Genomic DNA, 8292 nt, shown 5'->3' on the forward strand with positions numbered 1-8292 from the left:
GCACAGAGCCCAACGTAGGGCTCAAACCCATGAACCGTGAGATCATGACCTGAGCCAAAGTCGGACACTTAACCGACTGAGCCACCCAGGCGCCCCTCCTCTACTCTCTTAAGCTCACTAACTGAGGTGTGTAAATTGAACTGATAAAACACAGACTAACAGGAGGGGAAAACCAGAATTTCTTTACATGGGCAACCTCCATACACATGGCAGAACTGAGTGATGATAACTCAAAGGACCGATTGGCATTTGGGGCTTAGATACCATCTTAATAGGTGAGTCTGGGAGAGAAGAAAGGCACTTGCTGGAAAACAAATGCCTTTTTGGAAAGATAAATGGGTTTTCAGGAGAACAAACAGCTGTTAGGAAAGTTTGTGATAATGTTAGTCTCTACAGGTCTGAGTGGCCTTTCCGTCTCCTTCAGGGCCACAAAACCCTCCTGGAGAAGAGATTTGGGGTAAATATTATTCACGGTCTACCTTCTGGGAGTAGATGGCCTGAGAAGGAATTTATGACGCCTCATTTCCCAGAAGTTGCTGCTTTTAGTCAGATAAGGGAAGCTCCAAGAAGGCTTCCCCCTCCCCCCCCGTTATCTGTTGAATCGCAAATACCTTCAGCTTAAACTAATCTTTATAGCAACTCTAGGGTTCCAAGTGGGTACCCATAACATAGTGACATAACAAGGAATTGAAATTACCCTGGGAACCATTGACCCCTGGGCTCTTCATAGACTTTCTGTGAGCTCTGCTTTGAGCTGTGTGAGGCATTATTAGTTCCCAAATCTTAAGATGAGGAGATTGAGATTCAAAGTGGTGAAAGGAAGAGATCAAGGTCCCCAGCTAATGAGGCACTGGTCCCGGCCAGCAACTCATGCCAGGAGTCCAAACTCCTAACTGTATGTGTCCTGGCAACCATATACTCTGTCTGCCCCCACCCCTAACCTGTCCTGCCTCCAAAGAGGTAAGAGAAGGCTTTTAGAAGGAGTTAGGGAAGGAGTGCCTGGATGGCTCAGTCGGTTGAGCATCCAGCTTCGGCTCAGGTCATGATATCACGGTTCATGGGTTCGAGTCACATGTCAGGCTCTGCGCTGACAGCTCGGAACCTGGAGCCTGTCTTCGGTTTCTTTGTCTGCCTCTCTCTCTGATCCTCCCCTGCTCAGGCTGTCACTGTCTCTCCTCTCTCTCTCTCTCAGAAATAAATCAAGGATTTACAAAATTTTTTTAAAGAAATATTTTTAAAAAAAAATGAGGGGTTAGGGAGGGCCCCTCCTGACCTCCCCTTAGTCCAGGTCCTACCCAACATCTGTGAAAGAAACACCCATGCAATCCCACCTCTTCTCACTGCCCTGGCCCATTTCTTTCCTCCCAAGTATCTGCCTTTGGGTGCATGTGCCTCAGTCTCCCACTCACTCATAAGCTCCCTGAGTGCAAGGACCTTGGCTCTGGATATTGGTGACCCACCCCACCTAAGGCTTACCCAGAAGCATTTGGAAGGTGCTCTCCGAAGGGGGGCCTACTCACTGACTGCCTGAGTCAGGGGCCTTCTGGAGAGTGGCTGTGCTGGAAATACAGTTGAGTCTTTGGGAGGAGAGTTCTGGGACCCCCGGAAGGAGCAGCCATCAGACACTGCAGAGTGAAACTGGTCTCTCTTGTCCTCAGAAGAAGTAAGGGAGTGCCCAGGGAGTAGCCAGGCATGCTGAAGACAGGGGTATTTGGCCTCACCTCTCCCTTTTATAGACCATTCATCCTCTGAAGGCATCAGGAAGCCCTCCTCTGTGCAGCAAAGACACTCCAGAGAATTGGCTGGGTTGTCTTGTGGCTGAAGGAGCCCTCTCATCTTGGAGCAATGAAATGTGCTCTGACTGGAGAGCCTTGACGGCAGGTCTGGGTCTCTGCTCTTTCATCATGCTGCTCGGTGACCCTGCACAGGCAATTTCCTCCCTGTGGGTCCCAGTTTCCTTATCTATACAATGAAAGCGTTGGACCAGATGATTCCTAGGGGCCCACTAACTTCCACATTTCTATGACCTCCAGGAAAGTGAGACCCATAACATTCCTTCGTAAATGGTTACTGTTCTTAACTATCTTTACAGTCAGGAGGGTCTTCCTGCATGTTTCCTACTGTCTTGAGCCTTGTTTCCCCCGGCCAAGACCCATGCCTGGATAAGCATGTTCATTGTCCCAGGAGTACCTGGGTGGGTAACCGGCATTTTTATAGAATAGAATGCACAATGGAAGTCACAATGGTGGGAGAGTGGGGCTGGAGCCCTGCAGTCCCTCCTCCCAGTCACAGTAGTATTCCGAAGGCAGCAGTGTTCAGACATCATGGAGATGAACAGTTGTGACACTGATCAGCTCCTTGCCCTCCGTGTAGCCCAACTTCCCCATTTTCCAGACAAGGAAACAGGGACTTGCCCAAGGTCACAAAACTAAACTAAAACCAGTTTATGAAACCCACCATCAGGGAGCTCCCAGGTTCTCCTGGGGGAACGCACACACATACACCCATGCCACGGGAGAAGAGGTCACAAACATGTCTGGCTACCAAGCACCTGAGCTGGGGCTCTACCTTGACCCCCCCACCAGGAGCCACTGAGTCTCCCAGCTACTTTATTTATTCAACAAGTAGTGACGAAGTTACTGGGAACCAAACTGTGAACAAGCGGGATGTGGTCCCTGCCCTCTCAGAGTCTGCAACCTAGCTAGGCAGGCAAGTGCTCAAGAGAAGATTCCACCCCAGGGAATTAACCCCAGGCTAAAGGAAGCCAGGGGCTGTGGGAACCCAATGGAGCCCATCTCAGGGTCTCAGGAGTAGTCCTGTGCTACAGGCACTGTCCTGGCTGTGCCCATTTCTCAGTTCTGGTTGGTTAGGAAGGTAGCCATGGAGAGCAATTGGTCTCCCTTCTTCAGGTCAGGCAGGCATAGTCATGGATGCGGATGACCCTCGGGAACTTTTCGTTGTCTCAGCAAGAAGTGGGCAACTTCTGGGGCTTGGAGGAGAGGTGAGGCTCCCCTTCTATAGACAGAGGTTCTTGAAGTAATGACTGGGATCCTCAAAAATCACTGTTGAGTGTTCAGTGGCTCTTCTGAACAGAAATTGCATATGAACTTGGCCCCCCTTTCCTTGTTGGTTGTGGTGATGTGAAGTGTGGGTTGTGGGGACTCATAAAATGTCAGAAGTTAAATGTTCTGAAAAACAAATTTCCCCTACTCATTCGGAGGGCCAAGTTGTTTTCTTCTTCAAACCTGTGTTTGTGATTTAGCTTCTATTGATCTTGACAATTAATATAAAGGGCACCTGAGCAAGGGCACTGAGCAAGGCTGCCCCTTTTCTCCCTCCTTGGTGCTCTTCTCCTATGCGTGTGGCAGGAAGTGGCACAGGAAGCAAAGCGAGGGGGCGGGTGAAGGTAGGGAACGTGTCCTGTGGATTCTATATTTACTGAGCCCAGTGACATGTAGAGACGTTTAAGTGACACTTTCAGGGAACAAAATATAAGGAAATGCCTTGTTTCAGCTGCCTCGTCATTCCTATTGTTTGGTTTCTGAGTCTTTTTGCTTCCAGGCTGTTTTGCAAGTGCTGAGCTATTAAGGAGCCTCATGTTTTCTTGGATCACAGAGGGAAGGGCCCTCTTGTCCCTTGCGCCTTTCCTACTCCAGACTTTCCATCCATGTGTAAGTTCTCCCTTTTCTCCACTGGCCCTGATGTGGGGCCTGTACCCATGGAAAACAGTGGACCTCACTCCTTTTGGGCACAGGGTGCCACTTTTATTTATTTCCTCATAACGAGACCCACCCCTGTCTAACCATTAGTGAGGGAGAAAGTACAAGTGTGCTGCATCAAGCCCCTTCTTTTTCAGAGTTTGGAAGTGATATCCAGAGAACACAGGGCTCTTGCCCTTGTTTCAGAAGACACAAGTCTACTCCTAATGAATTATAAAGGTAAGTTTGGATATTTAGAGAAGAGACCATAGAATACTAATCTTCCATTATTATTCACTCAACATGTTTTTATTGATTGCTTGGCATGTGGCAGACACCATTCCAGGTACAGAATACAGCAATGAAAAGAAAATAGATGGAATTTTCTTCCCACAAAGATCTTACATTCTAATAGAAGAATACAAATACTAAATAAATCAATAAGAATATATATAATATGTTGCAAGAAACATATTGTGGGTATCTATCTATCTATATATTTGGCCATTAATTCCTGCCTCTTTGAGAAAATGACATTTGAGAAAGAACGGGAGGAAATTCAGGGAACAGGCCATATGATTATCTTGGAGAAGATGGTCAGGTAGGAAGAACAACAGTTATATTTTCCTGAGACATGTTTGAAGAAGAACAAGAAGACTAATGTTCCTGCAACAAATGTGAGGTACTTAGAATTTTAAGAGATGATGGCAGAGAATTGGTGAGTCTGATTATATATTGCAATGTAAGCCATGGTAAGGAAGTTGGCTTTTTTTTAGTGAGGTGGAAAGCCACTGCAATTCTGGGAGAGGAGGAAAATTACATCATCTAGTCATTAACTGTATTTCTCTGGTGACTGTGCCCAGAATGGACTGTTTGTAGGCAAGGACAGAAGCAATGAGATAGCTTAGAATGTTATTGCAATGAGACCTCTTATTCATGTTACTGTGCGACTACAGATAAACTTGGCAACTTCCATCTCTGGATAATTCAGTCCTCTACATTTGTGTTGGCATCTAGGGAAGTACTGAAACTTGCATTAGGCTCCTATCCCTGTGCTCTTTCTGTTTCCCTACATAAACTTTCATTGTCATCCCAATAAGGAGAGAATAAATGATGGAAAAGGGAATCACCGAAGGATTGGTTCTCAAGGTTGTAGGAATAAAACTAAAAAGAAAATGGAGGTAAATTGTAGAGAAAAGACTATAAAAATACTGGTAAGTTTTATTACTCTTTGCTGAGAGATATTGGACTTGCTGATCAGTAACCTTTTCTAGAGACCTATTATAGATAAATGATAGTGTTAAAATATGTTAATAATGCTTCTTTAGATATTTGAAAGCCTTGGTCAGGAACCCAAAGGATTCCCCGGCACCTGACTTTTTTGTGTTTTAAAGTTGGAAATTGGGAAGATTCAAGAGTAAAAGTCACACAAAGATTTTAGCCTAATGTTGAGGATTAATCTTTCCTTATGGAAAGAAAGCAAAATTCCTCAATTCTTAGTGACAAAAGCTCTTTCCATGACCTAACTTTTAGTCAGGTTCCTCTGAAACTTCAACCTTTGAACTTACATGTTCATCTTTGCATTGCCCAATTTTAGCAAAAACCCTCCTAAATTGGTTTTAAAAGAATCTCCATATTCAATATATAATTATTCTTCATATATGATTAAATTCTTTATATTCCACCCTTAGTATCTGACCACATTAGCCTTTCACCAGCAGGAATCCTGTCAAATCACAATCTTCTTTTACTTCTGATGCTTCCTTATAGTAATTTTCTACACACTGACTCCCACTACCAATGCAATAGGCACTTGAATAAAATCTTCCTTACCATCTTTTAACAAGTGTTGGAATAATTTTTCTTTGACATTAATGTTAAAGACAAAGGCATTTGACAATTAAAGAGATTAGTTAATTAGGCTATTGTAATAGGGAAGTGTTCATTTCTGTGGAAGAATGTCTCAAAGAAAAGGACAGGGGCCTGGGTTTTATAGAGGCAGATAAACTAGGGAGCTATGAGGAAAGGTGGACAGCAAATTTTGTCTAAGTTATGAGGAAGAATGGAGGGGAATACACAAGGGCAGCATGGTCCTTTGTGGTTAGCCATTTCTCAGATCACAAAAGGATAGGGGGATTATTCAACCATCTCTGATCTCCAAGAGCACAAGGTTCAGATACAGCTAAACATTGTCACTAGTTTTCTTTTATCACCTTGATTTAGGAAAAAAAATTTCAGACTGTATTATTGTCTAAAGCTTTTAAGATAATACTATGCAGTAAACACATGGTAGCATATGCATTAACATGTTTCATTAATACATTTCTGGAAGAATAAATAAGAAATTGTTGTCAGTTCCTTTACCTTTGAGGAGAAAACCTGGGGAGCAAGATGGTGAAGGAAAACATTTCTTTTTATCTTTCTATTTTGTTTGAATTTTTCTCACCATATGCATATATTTATTTTATTATTAAAAGTACTATCTTTGGGTGGCGATGAAGATGGCAGACATTCACAGTTAAGATGCACAACAAAAACAGCTAATAATCTATCAAAATAAGAAGAGGAGCCTGCTTGGAGAAACTTGCAAGTAGAGGCTCTCACAATACTACAAAGCCAGTGGTCTGGGATTCAAGATGCCATTGACAAGAAATGCTCCTTTCCTTGTAATGTCTCCATCCAAGGGTACATTCTGTATGGTGTGGTGACAAGAGTGAAGATGCAGAGAACCATTGTCATCTGCCAAGATTACCTCCACATCCAAAAATATAAGTGTTTCGAGAAATGCCACAAGACCATGTCTGTGCACCTGTCCCCCTGCTTCAGGAATGTCAATATTGGCAACATTGTCACAGTGGTTCAGTGACAGCCCTTCAGAGAAACTGTGAGCTTCAACATGCTCAAGGTCACTAAGGCTTCTGGCACCAAAAAGCAGTTCCAGAAGTTCTGAGACTAGACCTCTTCCCACACCTCAAAACAAAACAAAGTTATTTTCCCAGTCAAAAAAAGAAAAAATACTGTCATTGAAAATTTATGTGGGCATTGGGTTATGGGTCTTCTGTTTCTTCTTAATATTTTTCTGCATTTCAAAACCTAACAAATAATTTTTAAAGAGTAATATAGGCAAATTTTTCTGAAAGTTTGGCCTGTTAAAAGCAGCCCCATGAGAGAAAGAGATTGCCAGGTGGAAGTATTTGGATTGCATTGGGGGTTGGTCCCTGGATATTTTTGCTCTTCTTGCCTAGGTAAGGGACAAAAAGTTATTAAGGTATCAAGTTTCTCAGTTTCTTCTCTCTCCCTAAAGGAAGTAAAGAGATTGAATCTTTCCACTTTAGCAGCCCCAACCAGGAGACCAATTCCCTACCAGGTAAGTTCTTAGACCTTCTGCAATGTAGAAATAGAAAAATAAACTGAGGAAAACAATATCTCAAAGGCCAGCAAAAAAGATAAAGTATGTAAAAAGAGAGAAGCTAAACTAACCTACATAATAAAGAATAAGAAAATATTGGGGAGAAAAATGGGAGAAAACAACAAGAGTATTTGAAGGTATTTTTGCAGATGAAAGGCTCCAGACATGTTAGGGTGGGGTATGTAATAAAATTGAAAAGAAGAGAGAGGATATAAAAAGGATTGAAGGTGGGGTACCTGGGTGGTTCAGCCGGTTAAGTGTCCGACTCTTGATCTCGGCTCAGGTCATGATCCTAGGGTTGGTGAGTCTGAGCCCCGCCTTGGGCTCTGCACTGACAGCATGGGGCCTGCTTGCCCCTACCCCACTCATTCTCTCTCTCTCTCTCTCTTCAAAATAAATAAATAAACTTAAAAATTTTTAAATATTGCTGGTATGTATAAATTCGATTCTATTTCATGTTCTGAAAGGAACATAAGATAAACATGTCAAATATTTTTAAATTATTTAAGATTTTTTGAATGTGCTTCCTTGAATACTACTCCTTGCAACAATTGTACCTAATGAAAGCAGTGTTTATAATGATTATCTTTGGGGGAATTTTCCATGATAATGGAACTATGGAGTCATATTCAACTCTACCTAAATCTTAACATGCCTTAAATTTGAGCAAAAAAAGTCCATTTCTATCATTCAGATTGTTACAAAAAAATCACACAAAGAAATTAAGATGAACTCAGCATGAGCTGCAATGGTATTTGAAATATTCTCTTAAAAAGAGAGGGATATGATGAGAGCTGAATTCTTTCCCTTAGAGTCCCTGGGTGCAGTGACCTTCAAGAGGTACTATTTCAAATGGAATATTAGAACTGTGCTTGCTGAGCAGTTTCTAAATAAAATTTCCTGTGATAAATCCCAAGGGAAGGTGACCCACATACGGCTGTATGTATACATGTGTTGTCTAACACAATGTTGTTTACCTTTTGTTTTTTAAAAATGTAAAACTTGTTTTTGCAAATGAAAATGTTCATATAATGTAAATGTAAGACTTGCAAAAGTTTTCTGTAGAAAAGTTGCAATAAGAGGTTGGAGGCAAGATTGCGGAGAAGTAAGGAGCTCCGTACATTTCGCCTGCACCCATCTCTCAAACAGAGAAGGCCTGAAGTCATAGGACACTGAGCCACAGGA

General features: G+C 42.5%; 1 pseudogene; it reads left to right on the forward strand.

The window, feature by feature from the left end:
- The first annotated feature begins 6199 nt into the window (after nucleotides 1-6199).
- On the forward strand, nucleotides 6200-6648 carry LOC120224124 (annotated as a pseudogene).
- The last annotated feature ends 1644 nt before the right edge of the window (nucleotides 6649-8292 follow it).

This window comes from Hyaena hyaena, unplaced genomic scaffold (assembly GCF_003009895.1).
Source record: "Hyaena hyaena isolate Hyena2069 unplaced genomic scaffold, ASM300989v1 scaffold_1115, whole genome shotgun sequence".
Taxonomy (NCBI): Eukaryota; Metazoa; Chordata; class Mammalia; order Carnivora; family Hyaenidae; genus Hyaena; species Hyaena hyaena.